Source organism: Symphalangus syndactylus, chromosome 5 (genome assembly GCF_028878055.3).
Source record: "Symphalangus syndactylus isolate Jambi chromosome 5, NHGRI_mSymSyn1-v2.1_pri, whole genome shotgun sequence".
Taxonomy (NCBI): Eukaryota; Metazoa; Chordata; class Mammalia; order Primates; family Hylobatidae; genus Symphalangus; species Symphalangus syndactylus.
The window spans coordinates 67,340,248-67,355,536 of NC_072427.2; the positions used below are offsets into that span (position 1 = coordinate 67,340,248).

The window sequence follows — 15,289 nt, forward strand, 5'->3', positions numbered from 1 at the left end:
TTAATTTAGTGATCACTCCATTATCCTAGTTTCTTCTTCCCTTTAGTTCCCTCCAATAAGTTTTCTTCTATCTCTCCTCACTGTCTTCAACACTTTCTTATTAAATGTTTCTGTCTCTAGATATTGCCCTAAGTTAATGGTTCTTAAAAGTATGGTCCCATAGCCAGCAGCATTAGCATTTTCTGAGAACTTAGAAATGGAAATTCTTGGCCAGGCATGGTAACTCATTCCTGTAATCTCAGCACTTTGGGAGGCCGAGGTGAGAGGATCACTTGAGCTCAGGAGTTTGAGATCAGGCTGGACAACATAGTGAGACCCCATCTCATATTAACACAAACAAACAAAAAGAAATGGAAATTCTCAGGCCCCACCCCAGATCTACTGCATCAGACACTTTGGGAGTGGAACCAGCAATTTGTGGTTTAAAAAGCCCTCCAGGTGATTCTGATGCGTGTTCAAGTGTGAGAGCCAGAGACCTAAATCATTCCATTTCTGTTCAGATTCATGGCTTGTCTCTGCCCCTTAAATTTTCTTTTCATGACTTAGTCTCTTCTATGATTACTAATCATTTTGTTTGGTAACATTATCAATTGTTTCATAACTCAAAACCCCATCTCCATCCAAAACTGGCTGCTGGCTGGGCTCACATCTGTAATCCTTTAGTTTGTTTTTTGAGACAGAGTCTTGTTCTGTCACTCAGGAGAGAGTGCAATCTCATGATCTTGGCTCACTGCAACCTTGGCCTCCAGGGTTCAAGCGATTCTCCTGCCTCAGCCTCCCGAGTAGCCTCCCGAGTAGTACAGGCATCTGCCACCACACCCGGCTAATTTTTGTATTTTTAGTAGAGATGAGGTTTTGACATGTTGACCAGGCTGGTCTCGAACTCCTGACCTCAAGTGATCCACCCTCCTCCACTTCCCAAAATGCTGGAATTACAGGTGTGAACCACCACGTCTGGCCTCACATCTGTAATTCTAACACTTTGGGAGGCAAAGGCAAGTGAGTCACTTGAGCCCAAGAGTTTGAGACGAGCCTGGGCAATATAGGGGTGAGACTGTCTACACCAAAAAAAAAAAAAAAAAGCCAGGCATGGTGGTACCTGCCTGTAGTCTCAGCTGCTTGGGAGACTGAGATGAGAGGATTGCTTGAGTCCAGGAGGTTGGGCCTGCAGTAAGCCATGATCATGCCATTGCACTGCAGCCTGGGTAACAGAGCAAGACCCTGTCTCATAAAACAAACAAACAAAAAAACAAAACAGGTTGCTATTTGGCCCTGAAATCATTTTAAATTAGGATCTACACATCTCTTTTGTACAGATTTTTGTCACTTCCTAATTATGATATCTGATTAATTGAAAATTCGGACAACTTAGTTTGTTTTAATTTAGTTTACCAGGTGTTCATTTTCACTGCCATTGTATAACACAAATCACTCACAAATCTTAAATCTTTGCTCTGTGTTTTGTTTTGAATGGGCAAATAGAAAATCTCCTATCACAGGACAGTATAGGTAGCACTGACAAAAATTGGTTTTCACAGCACTGATTCCCTAACAACTTGAAAAGCATCAAGCAATTCAATTATCCTAAAATTGTCATCCAATTTGTTTCACTGTGGGAGAGCTAGTATGCTTATGTCATGAAGACCAGGAAATTAGCTGCTTTCTGGAATAAGTGAATTTTTTCCTTCCTGTCTTTGCCGTATCTCTGAAATAAATATTTAAAGACAGTAGGGATTGGAAGGATTGGGGCAAGGGGAAGGAAAACGAGAGGTGAAATGGGATCTGAGAGAACAAAGATGTTTTTCATTTCAAATGACTCCAAAATACCAGTAGTTATTCAATGTGCTGAATGTACTCTTCCATGATACTATAGTAAATGTTTGCTTATACCTAGGTACTTCAAATAATTGAATATTTCATGTATTTATTGACTTCCCTCCCAACATTCCCCAAATGTTTACACAAATTAATTTTCAATCAATAAAATGTGTAGACATTCATGATTCTGCTATAAATTAATATTAATGTGTAACATTTTGGGGAAGTGTCATTCTTATGCCATTTACTATGAGGCATTTTTTAAGGGTAGCAAGTCATTCACTTAAATTGTAATGAAAGCATTTAGTTTTTATTAGTGTGTAGGAGTCTTGTTCTCAAGGGAGTATTTCACAGCTATTATTCATTCAATCTCAGTTTCCCTGGGAGGGAGGGAAAGGGGACCCAGTAAGCCAAAGTCAATGAGTTGAGTCATTGTTCACCTCCATTCCAAAGGACTACTCAGTTTCAACTAAACCCCTTAGGTTCAATTTCAGATTCCTGGCAAAGGCTTTCCTTTGTGATTTATTGCCATTGACAACAGCAGACATCGCCTGTCTGTTCTCTATTTGTCTTCCACCTGCAGGACCTTGGGAAGATCCCTGGAAGCTTCCTGAGGATCAATAGCCTCCCAGGGTCAAGCAGACATTCCCAGAGTGGCATCTTCCGATTAATTCTGAGATCCACAGAACCCACCAGAATGGCCAGCCTCATACCTTATGATCAACACTCTTAAGATTTTAAATTCGGTGGTCGTGATGATGATCCTTTCTGATTTTATCTTCATTAATCTCTATCTTTTGTACATCCCTTCACCTTAAAGAAGTGGCACTTTGACCTCATGGACTGGAATATGGTGGCACAATTATAGCTCACAGCAGCCTCAAACTCCTGGGCTCAAGCAATTCTCCCATGTCCTGGGTCTCTAGGACTGCAGGTGCGCACCACCATGCCTGGCTCTTCATTTTTTTTTTTCTAATCCTAGCTAATCACATTCTTTTAGTTTCCCTTGCTTCACCAAGGAGTCTGGACTCCAGGTCAAGTGATTTCTTTCCTTTTTTTTTTTTTTTTTTTTTCTGAGACAGGGTCTCTCTCTGTCACCCAGGCTGGATTAGAATGCAGTGGTATGCTATCAGCTCCCTGCAACCTCCATCTCCCAGGTTCAAGTGATTCTCATGCCTCAGTCTCCCAAGTAGCTGAAATTACACCTGTGCACCACCATGCCCAGATAATTTTTGTATTTTTTTTTTTTTGTAAAGGGAGATTTTTGTCATATTTTCCAGCCTGGTCTCGAACTCGTGGCCCTAAGTAATCCGCCCACCTCGGCCTTCCAAAGTGCCAGAGTTACTGGCATGAGCCACTGCACCTGACAGGACAAGTTATTTCAACACTGTCTTCTTGAACCCTCATTCCAACGTTTAATTTTCTTGATGCTTCCACATTAATTACAGCCCTGATCATCTCAACTTTCTTTTCCATCTCCACACCTAAGCATCCAGATTTCAGGGAAAGGTAACGAACGTATTTCAAATGCTTCTCCGCATCAGTCTTCATACCCTCCAGTGGGCCCTCTGCAGCTTCCTGCAGGATGGCACGCCTCATCATACTCCCGGCTCTCTTATTCTATGCAGGCAGCCTTGCCACTTGCTGCCATTACACCTTTCCCACATTCACTCTCAAGTTTTCTTTGTATGTTCACCATTTTCCTTCATTTCGCTTCAGAGGGAGTGGTATTGCTTGCAACTTGGTCATCTCATCAACCTTTTCTCCATTTCTTTCCCTCACCTTTACCCTGCTCTGTCTCCTCTTGTCATCTCCATCTCTTGAATGCTTTTACTAGGCCAATAAACACTCTCAGTACTCTCTTATGAAAGGTACAAACAAGTAAGCAAACAAAAGTCAATTTCCCTTGGTTTTGTAATCCCTTCAGATTATTATCTTCCTAGTTTCCTTTCCAGGGTAAACCTATTCACTCCCAAACCTCTTGAAAACTGGCTAATGCACCGTTTCACAGAAATGGAAACGTTCTCAGAGGCAACCAATGACCTCTAACCACCGCCAAATCCAATGAACTAAAAAAGGATTCAATGTACCTGATCTCTCTGAGATGTCTGCTTTTATGTATCAGCTCGTCTGGAACTCACCCCTGGTTTGGCTTTTGGGAGCCTATCATGCTCTTCCTGTGCCTTCTCTATTCTCTCCTCTCCCATCTTCTCAGAACACATCTCCCACCAGGTACTTTCTCCAGACATCTGTTCTCTAATTTCTTCCTTGACTTCGTCGACTCCCACATTTTAAACTATTGCTTTTGTGAATAATTCCAAAATCTAAATTCTAACTGCCAATTGGACATTTCCACCTTGAATATTCTAGAGAAAAGACTGGCAACATTTATCTATGCAGAACAGTTAGTAACTCTTTTAGGCTGTGAAGGCCCTATGGTCTCTGTCATGACACTGACATATGAATTTTTTTTTTTTTTTTTTTTTTTTTTATTGAGACGGGGTCTAGCTATGTTGCCCAGGCTGGTATCAAACTCCTGGGCTCCAGTGATCCACCTGTCTCAGCCTCCCAAAGTGCTGGGATTATAGGCATGAGCCACTGTGCCCAGCCTGGTATTTGAATTTCATATAATTTTCATATACCACAAAATAGTCATATCTGAATTAAAAAAAAAATCTTTACAAATGTAAAAATCATTCTTAGCTCTTGCAAACATATGGCAGGCTGGATTTGGCCCTCAGGTGGTTTGCAGACCCCTGTTCTATAGATTCCCATAGCACTCATGCTCTTCAGCCATTTACTCCTCCCTCCCTGCTGGGATTTTGCTTTCTCTTTAGGACTATCTATCTATCTATCATCTATCTATCTATCTATCATCTATCTATCTATCTATCTATCTATCTATCTATCTATCTAGTTATTTAGAGGCAGGTTCTCACTATGTCATCCAGGCTGGTCTTGAACTCCTAGCTTCAAGCAATCTTCCCACCTTGGCTTCCCAAAGTGCTGGAATTACAGGCATGAGCCATCACACTCAGCCTCTTTTTATTTTAAAACAGAGTTGTGTTTTGTGTTATTATCTACAGGTACAGATTTGTCTAAAGCGGACTTGGGGAAAACAAGTATGAATACAGCATTCCCATTTTCACATAAGGATGTTGAGATTCAGCCTGGGATTTGTCAAGGAGTTAAGTCATACTGAAGCCAGCATTATAACTCAATTTTTTGGACTTTTCAGCACAAGACTCTAGATGGACTGCCACACAGCAGTCAATTGCCTATAATGTGTTGCTTATATATTTCAACACAAAAAGAGAGAAAATGGTTAGAAAACTCATCAAGATTCTTTTCAGATCTACATTCCATATCATCTTGCACCCCACCTGCTACCCATGTGCTCTCTTGTCATTCTGATGCCTGGTTATGGTGCTCCTGTTTAGCTTAGTTGGGCAGCCAGGAGTGGGCAGAAGAGGGGATCCAATGTTTACTGAGACATAAAGTCTCACAGGTGTCAGTTTAAGACTACAGTAGAGAGCTTCATATGAGTAATGAAGATCTACTTGACAATTACCATAACATTCTAGTACGGAGGCCGGGCGCGGTGGCTCAAGCCTGTAATCCCAGCACTTTGGGAGGCCGAGGTGGGCGGATCACAAGGTCAGGAGATCGAGACCATCCTGGCTAACACGGTGAAACCCCATCTCTACTAAAAATACAAAAAAAAATTAGCCGGGCGTGTTGGCAGGCGCCTGTAGTCCCAGCTACTTGGGAGGCTGAGGCAGGAGAATGGCGTGAACCCGGGAGGTGGAGCTTGCAGTGAGCCGAGATCGCGCCACTGCACTCCAGCCAGGGGGACAGAGAAAGACTCCGTCTCAAAAAAAAAAAAAAAAAAAAAAAAAAAAAAAAAAAAAAACATTCTAGTACGGGAAGAGAGAGTTAAAGTCCATTATTACATTAAAAAATAAAAAGGTACAATGAGTTTGCTGTGAGTTCCAAATATGTTAAACAAGAACAAATTATTTTCCTGTAGCCCATCTTATCCCTTTAAATGTATTTTCTCAGAACTCATTCAGAATTCTGAGTTCCATGAAGAATATCATAATATTCACTTAGTTTTTATGAGGTGATCAAGGATACGGATTCTTCTGTAACCCCTTTCCCTACCTCTTAAATTTTAGGACTGTGAGAAATGAATTTATCTTGACTTCATTCGGAGCCTACATGTTTGTTTTTTAGCCATGGGCCAATTTGGCACTGTGTATTTTAACTTTCATACTTTATATTATTTTGATAATACATATTTTGATTAAATAACTTTACAAAAAAACTTAAACTTTAGATGATATTTTGCTTTGTGAGGAAAAACAAAGCAAACCAACAAATGTACAAACAAAAATATTCAGCAGTTTGCAAAGAAGTATGACACCAGTTGTGGTGGAAATTGTGGAAATAAGAAACAAATAATGAGCGGATATGACTTTACCCTTATTCCAATTTACACTTCTTTTTAAAAATTTTAATGATGTTAACCTTGCTTTATGCTTCGTTATTTTATTACCAAGTGACCCGTGAAGGGTTTTGTTTCTTGAGAGGGCAGTTCATCACAACAGAATTTCGTCCTAATTAAAATGGGATTATCACAGGACACTAGATCCAAGAAATGTGCTTCTGAGGTGAGTATTCTGTTACTCATTTTCCTTTAATAGACATAACGAAGGCCAGAACAAATTGCCCCTTTCAAATAACAGCTCTTTGGGAAATATGTCTGGTTTTGGTAAATTTTTATGTTTGAATGGAAGATTAAATTAGCCTTATAAATTTCTTAATGTTTAGAGAAATTCATCATCAAAACCAAAGTAAAATAGTTACAAATGTCTAGAGCTTTATTTTCTGAAGAAAATTACTTTTTGCTTATATATTTTGATTTTTCAGTATATTGGGGTAAAATCGTTTCCAACAGGACAACTTGTAAACTCTCTTTTGTCATAGTATTATAGAGTAAGCTAAGCTGCTGTATGAAAGAGAACCCCCAAAATTCAGTGGCTCAAAGAACAGCCAAGTTTATTGGTGTCCCAGTTAACAACCCAGGTAAGTGTCTCAGCGTAGTGGGCAGCTCTGCGCCCATCAGTCACTGGAGACCAGGCTGGCAGAGGCTCTGCCACCAACAGTCAGCTTCCAGGGTGCTCTGGCCATGGGCATTCCAGCTGGCTGAATGGGGTAAAGAGGAGTCCCTGGCCAGAGGTTTCCTCTCATGCAGATGAGGCAGAAGTTGCTCAAGTCTCCCACACTCATATTCCATTGGCAAATGTCCAGTCAGGTGGCTACACCTCACTACAAGGGAGACTGGAAAATAGAGTCTCTCTATATGCCCAGGAAGACGGGAAGAACAAACATAGTAGAAAGCTGCAGTCTCCATATACTCTTTGATTATGAAAAATTAGAAATAATTAGCAACATGCATTGCAAGGTCTCTGATATGGTTTGGATCTGTGTCTCCACCCAAATCTCATATTGAATTGTAATTCCCAATGTTGGGGGAGGGACCTGGTGGGAGGTGACTGGATCCTGGGGGTGGATTTCCCCCTTGCTGTTTTCATGATAGTGAGTGAGTTCTCATGGGATCTGATGGTTGAAAAGTGTGTAGCACTTCCCTCTTTGCTCTCTCTCTCCTGCTCCACCATGTGAAGATTGCGTCTGCTTCCCTTTTGCCTTCTGCCACGATTGTAAGTTTCCCGAGGCCTCCCCAGCCATGCCTTCTGTACAGCCTGTGGAACTGTGAGTCGATTAAGCCTCTTTTCTCCAGAAATTACCCAGTCTCAGGTATGTCTTTATAGCAATGAGAACAGACTAATATAGTCTCTAAGAATGCTTTACAAACACAATTAAATATAAGAAACAAAAGGTTAATTTTTTTCTATTATGAACATATTTAACAAGGTAAAAACCAAGGCAGGCCTCTCTGATTTTATGTCACCACATCAAACATATTTTTGTTACCAAACACACAGAGGAAATAGCCAACTTAAAATAAATCATGTTCTAAAAGCTGGAAATTCATTTTCTCTTTGAAACAATGTTCTAAAAATGGCCAGGTTCCAAAATTATTTCAAAAGGACTTATTTATTTTATGTGTTACATCAGCAATGAAAAGTAGTGGAAGACAATACTGTACTATAGCACTCAAAATGGAAAAACTGTTAACTAGAAAAAATTTTAAAGTACTTTTTGTGTGTGTGTGTGACAGGGTCTCATTTTATTGTTCAGGCTGGAGTGCATCGCACAATCACAGCTCACTGCAGCCTCAATCTCCCAGGCTCAAGCAATTCTCCCACCTCAGCCTCCCCAGTAGCTGGAACTACAGGTATGCACCACCATGCCCAGCTGGTTTTGTTTTGTTTTGTTTGTATTTTTTAATTTTTGGTAGAGATAGGCTCAAGCAATCCTCCTGCCTAGGCCTCCCAAAGTGCTGGGATTACAGGTGTGAGCCACCATGCCTGGCCATAAAACACATTTTTTTTTTTTTTTTTTTGAGACAGAGTCTTGCTCTGTCACCAGGCTGGAGTGCAGTGGTGTGATCTCAGCTCACTGCAACCTCTGCCTTCTAGGTTCAAGCAATTCTCCTGCCTCAGCCTCCCAAGCAGCTGGGACTACAGGTGTGCGCCACTACACCCAGCTAATTTTTGTATTTTTAGTAGAGACGGGGTTTCACCACGTTGGCCAGGATGGTCTCAATCTCTTGACCTCGTGATCTGCCCACCTCGGCCTCCCAAAGTGCTGGGATTACAAGCATGAGCCACTGTGCCCGGCCAGTACATTTTTAATAAGGAAATTAAATGCAACTAGAGAAGTGTATGGTGGGGAACAGGGAGTAGGAAATGAAGGCTTCAACATAAAGTAAGTTCTCAAAAGCATTGTAGCAGTGGTTCTTTATTTGAACACACACCAAAATGCATGATTTTGCTATTTCTTCCTTCAAGGTTTATCACAAGCAAAATTCATATGCTTATCAGCTTTGTGTTATAGGTAGATCTGGGGAACAAAATGGAAGGGAGAAAATAATGAATGGAAGTGTAGTAGGAGAGGATTCTATAAGGAAACAGGAAAGAGCTGGGAGGCAGCAGAAAGGAGGAAAAGGCTTCCAAGTACAAGTCTCTATGTCTACATATGCATGTAAAGAAAGCGATGGCAGAGGAAGGACAAGGTTGAGGGTTAGGGCAAGGGACAAAGACTGACACATGCGTGATCTCTTAGGGGAAAGGAGGAGAGCAATTTGGAACTGAGTTTTCCCTAGCCCAACCATCAGGAATTCAATTAGTGCCTGCAGTGCGGGTCTCAGGCTGGGGAGGCAGTGTGCGAGTGACCATGTGTAGAGAAAGAACGTTCACGCGCTGAGAGGAATTCAGGGAGAGGCTGACCTCTATTTCATTTTTCTTTAGTTCATGGTTTAAAACTACGACAAGGATAGCATCTTAAAATGCAAACTAAAAGAATCTTCATAGCAGAGGATTCTTAAACTAGTCCAGGGCAAACAAAAATCTACTACCTCTGCACAGGAGGACCCTGGTGAATAGGTCCAGCCTCCTTGCATCTTTTAAGTACACATTTATTTTCTTCTTTCTAGCTGTTCTATTTCAGCTCAATTTAATAGTTCCCCTACTACTTACAACATGACTTCTGATATGCTTGATCTTGAGTAAAATGGCAATTTGGAGCAACTCGATCTGGGAGTGAGCCCTGTGTCTTAAATACAGTGGGGGGCTGTTCCCTAGGAACCTGACTGACTGCTCACAGCTCATGGACAGCAAAGCTCACCAACGGATGCTGGTTTTTCTAGCTTGACAACTGCATGTACTATAATCAGACAGACCTGACATTTGGGTTCCTCTAAAATGGCCTTGAATTGTTTTCAAAGCAGTACTTGGTTTAACGGTGGCACAAGCAACACTAACCCATCACCATGAGTATCAAGAGCCCAGACTGTAAAGCCCAAACACGAAACAAAGATTTCTTTAACTTCTGAAAATGACAGTCCCCTTTGAAAATAAACATAAAGTGTCACATTGGCTGCAAACTATTTAATCAAATGTTTTCTGTGGTTTCAGAGAATACAAAGACAACCCCAAACATGTCAGCACAATTTCTCTCACCAATTTCTTTGATTCCAGCTTATTGCAACATTATTTCTCAGCGATAAAAGTTGACAAACAAAGGATAGAAGTGGTATCAAGTTTAATGGAAACAAATGTCAGTACAGAAGGCTTTAAAAAAAAATTTCTGTATTCTGTCTCAAATCTTCACTCTGATGAATTATCTAATTAGCTGCATTATCTTGGGCAGGTCACTAGAGATGTGTAGATTTGATTCCTCAACTAGAAAATGAAGGGATTGGATGATTGGATGATAGCAGCTCTAGGACCCCTTCCAGCTCAACAGGCTGTGATGCTAATTTTTCAGCTTAAGTTGTGCCATGACAGGGAACTTTCTTGGCAGTCTGTGGTTGCTTGGGATGCAGTATCCTGCTTCAGGCCTATGCAAATCTGTCCTGAACAGGTATCTTACAGCTGCTCTGGTCCCTCTGCTAGAGGCTGCTTAGATGGGAGTGAGTCCAGGGAAACTGTGTACCCAGCTCTACAGAGTTTTTGAAAAGCTGCCATATGACTCTTAGAAGGTTTTCCCATACATTCTGACTACCAAGCCAACTTTACAGACAAACACAGACACTCACAGTCAACACTAATAAATCCTTTGAACATTAATCTTTTGCTCAGCCCCTGCCCTGCCACGCAGAATTCTTTCAAAACAATAAAGCCAAGTCTGTACTCAGACTGTGAATAAAACATTGATTTTTTTTAACAATAACACATCAGAGGCCTGGTTTACCAGTATTTTTTATTATTATTTGCAGTAATAACCTCTGAGTAAGAATATTTATCAGCAGAAGGAACCAAAACCAAAAACAAAAACAAATAAGTGCATGAAGGAAACATTTATATTTGTCCATCTGGGGACTAACAGCCACATCTGATGTTAACACTCATCTCAGAATCACCAGCAGAACATTGAGTCTCCTCTTTTTCTGCTCCTGAGAGGCTGAGTTTCTGGTCTCACACCAACTCCTTGTCCCACCACAAGAAAGCATCTCACTAAAAGGCCAGGCTTCTCCCAACCTGAAACTTCTGGTTCCTGTAGACAGACTAAGGCTAATAGCTGACATGAACTGAGGCCTACTCTATCTCAAATACAGTTAATCCTTCAACCGTATTTTTTGGAAAATACTCATTATCATCATTCCCTTTTACACATGCAGATATTGGGGCTCAAATAGATTAAATAAACCGCCATATGTCAGCACCAGCATCACCACTATAGACAGATGCTGATGCCACACAACTCACAACTTGCCTGGAGCCATCTCTGGTCCCCTGTTCTCCTGCCCTTGAGGGTAGAGTTAGCGTAGCCAGGATGAAAAGGGGATTTAAAAAGTAACAAACAGCATCTTCTAATGTCCTATTTTTCATTCCCAAATATTCTGTCTTTTAGAGAATTGTCTTGTTCAGGCTCAGGTCTCTGAAGAGAGCTCTGAAAAGTGGATTAATTTGCTTTTCATTTATCTAACAAAGACTCACTCAAGCACCTCTCATGCACAGTGAATACTGAACTGGCTATGAAAGAGAAAATAACACCCAGATGTTGTCCATACCCTAGAAGGATTATAATCCAGTGCCTAACAGCCTTTCAAACCTCTGCCACACCTATTTACCTTCCAGTACATCTTCTCTTCGCCATTGTAACTTTATGCTTATATTAAGAAATTTTTTACTAATTTTTCGTAAATGACTAAATGTAAATGACATTTGGCAACAGTAAAATGACTATTGCTCTTTTATTACAAAAGAGGAAAGGGGAGACTGGCATGCTAATCTATCTTTGATTAATTTCAGATACTTGGATTCTAATACATAGTGTTTTGTTGTAACCAACACTTCCCAAGGGAATATCAAGTGCTAAGATTAAAAAAAAAAAAAAAAAAAAAGAAGAACTGAAAAACATCTCTGCCCTAAGGAGAAGAAAAAAATTTCCTTTTCTTCATTTAGTCTCTGAAACTACATGGGGCTGAATAGATTATCCACTTGTGTCTGGAATCACTGGATTGTTGTTCAGGCTTTTTTTTCAGTTTGATAAACTATCATAACCACTATAAGTATGTGGACTTTCCAGTTCTGAGAGCCAAGGGGCAACAAGTGACAACAGGCTATTTTTTCTTAGGGTATCAACGTTTTGTTAATTTATTTGTTATAAAGCTTTAGTGACTAATAGAGTTCACTGGATAATGACTTTTTTGGAAACCAATGTTCAGAAATTGATACATAAATACTAGGAGTGAATGCATAGAATAAAGTATAAAACAGACCACAGAATTATATTCAGTGAATATTACATTCCTAATGTTGATCTCTCTTCAAGACTTACCTATTTTGTTTTCTGGGTTCTTTTAGCTGTATTTTGAGCTGCTGTTTAGGGCATTATCAGAAGCTGGAGCAGGTTTCATGTCCCATCTCCTCTTCCAAAGGCACCAATTCTAATTTGTGATTCACAGATTCAGAATGCTAAAACTAGATGCAACATTCGAGAAAATTCTGTAAGCCTTCATTATAAGAACAATACACCCCCACCTGGGAATGTGGTCCTCTTGGAATACACACACAGTCTTGAGGGCAAGGCACAGGAGCCGTGGAGAGGAAAAGGGGGGTCCCATTAGCCAGCCAGATCTGCCAGCCAGGGCTGAGGTTTACCCGGGAGCCATATTTTCAGATCATCCTTCCATCTCAGAGAAGGTTCTGGAAGGCAAAGCGACTTGCTCCGGTTCACGAAGATAATTCATATCACTCACGGGATTGTTTTCTAGGGTGGCCTCTTACCTGGTAAAAGAAAGAAAAGAGTAAAATGCACATAGTTATCTTAGTCATAGTCATCCATGGGTTATTTTCCCAATTTGCTCGGAAAGAGACTCGGAAACTCACCAGTCACTCTAAAATAAAGTAGATTAACTTACTTTTCGAAGTGAACAGTCCATGGTGAGGCTTTGATGTTGCGGGACCTACCCAATCCTCACTCACTCCTCACCCTCAGCACACTCTGGGCACCAGGCGAAAGGAACCTGCCTAATCCAGACTCTCAATTTCCAATTCCACTCTGATCTTTTCACCTTGAGCTGGTGCCAATTCTATCAGTTATCTTTGATTCTTGCCACACTCTTTAACTATCTATTGCAATGGCAGATGCAGACTTTGAAGCCAGACTTCCTGGGCTTGAATCTTAGCCCTGCCACTATCTAAGGATGAAATTGTGGGCAAATAACTTAATCTCTCTGTGCTTTGGCTTCTGAATCTACAACATAGATATAATAATAGTACCTAATTTATAAGAGTTATTATGAAGACTAAAAAAGTTAATATGTGAGCACTTAGAACAGTGCCTGGCACAGAATATACTAAAACAGAAAACTATTTGCTTTGATGAAAGTATATGTTTACCAAAGAGCCCACAGATAATAACAATTATTACGATGATGATTTTATAACAATACTTGTATACCCGGCACTGTACTTTACACATATTCTAATTGATCCTCACAGTAACTCTGTGTGTGCCACTAATATCATCTTCCCCTTCCGGCTGCCCGCTTCTATTTTTGCAGATAAGAAAGTTAAGGCCATTCTCTCTCCTTCTCTCCTTGTCTTTCTCTAGTCCTCCTCTCTCCTGCTCCCTCTCCCATTTTTTTTTTTTTTTTTTTTTTTTGAGACGGAGTCTCGCTCTGTCGCCCAGGCTGGAGTGCAGTGGCATGATCTCGGCTCACCACAACCTCCACCTCCCGGGTTCAAGTGATTCTCCTGCCTCCACCTCCCATGCAGATGGGACTATAGGTACCTGCCACCACGCCCGGCTAATTTTTTGTATTTTTAGTAGAGACAAGTTTCACCGTGTTAGCCAGGATGGTCTCGATCTCCTGTCCTCATGATTCGCCCACCTAGGCCTCCCAAAGTGCTGGGATTACAGGCATGAGCCACTGCGCCCGGCCCCCTCTCCCTCTCTTTCTTACACTTCTACCATGTGATGGCTGGCTCCCCTTTCCTTCCACCAGAACTGGAAGCTTCCTGAGCCTCTCAGGAGATGCTAAGCAGATGCTGGCGCCACATTTCCTGTATAGACTGCAGAACTGTGATAAGCCAATTAAACCTCTTTTCTTTATCAGTGAAAAAAAGGGGGGGCAGAAAATTAAGACCAGAGAACTTAAACAACTTGCTCATGATCACTTGGGTAGAAAGAAGCAGAGCCAGGGTTTGAACTAAGATCTGTCTTGGTATCTTTCCAATCTCTCCAGAAAAGGATCTTAAGAGTTCTTTTTATAAATCAGTTGTCTCACTTTCCATACAGGTCAGGAAGGCTGGGCTCTCCACAGAGACTGAAGAGCAACAGGAAGGGAAAAGTTTCTCTTGGAAGGTGGTAGGGGTGAGATGATGACACCGTAAATGTCTTAACTAGCTCACTCCCTGCCTTCCACCATGCCACACGGTGCCCATGCAGACTGTGCTGCTGGGGGCCACCCCAGGTCCCTTGCTTAGCTGATTACAGTATCAGATGCTCTGATTCCAGCCAAAGTGGTAGCATTTCTCATTTCTATATCAGTAGTTCTTGGAGTCATTTAATTCTACCCCAGCTTTGGAGTAAAGGGAATTTCTTTTCCTTTCCCAGAGCAAAAAAAAAAAAAAAAAAGAAAGAAAAAAATATGATTTTCCTCTGTTCCTTCAGAGCCCACAGTAGCCGATATCTTGCCACTCTTGCCCCACACCCACCCGTTCTGTTGTCAATGTCTGAAATGGTGTCTTCAGCAGAAGGTCTGGGGCTGGTGAAGGGCCTGGGGAGGGAAGAGAAATGGGTACTGAGGTTGTTGTAGGTATACCAAGCCCCTGTCCCACCTCTGGAGCTTCCTGTCCACCTCCTCCACTCCCTCTCTGCACCCGAAGCCTTCACCCAGCACCTCCCAGGACAACCTCTAGGCACTCCTGTGAAATTCAGGTCAATCAAGTACATGGTCTTCGTTTTTCCCAAAAACAACCATCCGAAGTATCCTTGCTGGGTATAGCTCATCAAGCTAAATTTAGGAAGGAGGGCCAGGAGTGATAGCTCATGCCTGTAATCCCAGCACTTTGGGAGGCTGAGGCAGGTGGATTGCTTGATGCCAGGAATTCAAGACCAGCCTGAGCAACATGGCAAAACCCCTTCTTTACCAAAAATACAAAAATTAGCCAGTCTCATAACTCAGTCTCAAAAGAAATAAAAATTTAAAAATAAAATAAATTTTTAAAATTGATTTAAGAAGGGGAATAGCATGGGAAGGATGTCTACTCTGTTCCCCCTCCCTAAGTTATTTAACTGTCAAACTACTAGAAAATGTCAGGGAAATTGAAGT

The 15,289-nt window shown here is 41.3% G+C and overlaps 1 long non-coding RNA gene across 1 annotated transcript; it reads right to left on the reverse strand.

The window, feature by feature from the left end:
* Positions 1-9,893: 9,893 nt before the first annotated feature.
* LOC129483238 (uncharacterized) lies at positions 9,894-14,736 on the reverse strand. Its single transcript, XR_008657992.2, has 3 exons — positions 14,673-14,736; positions 12,289-12,737; positions 9,894-10,187 (listed from the first exon to the last, which is right to left on the reverse strand). It is a non-coding gene; the product is annotated as an uncharacterized lncRNA (long non-coding RNA).
* Between the last annotated feature and the right edge of the window lie 553 nt (positions 14,737-15,289).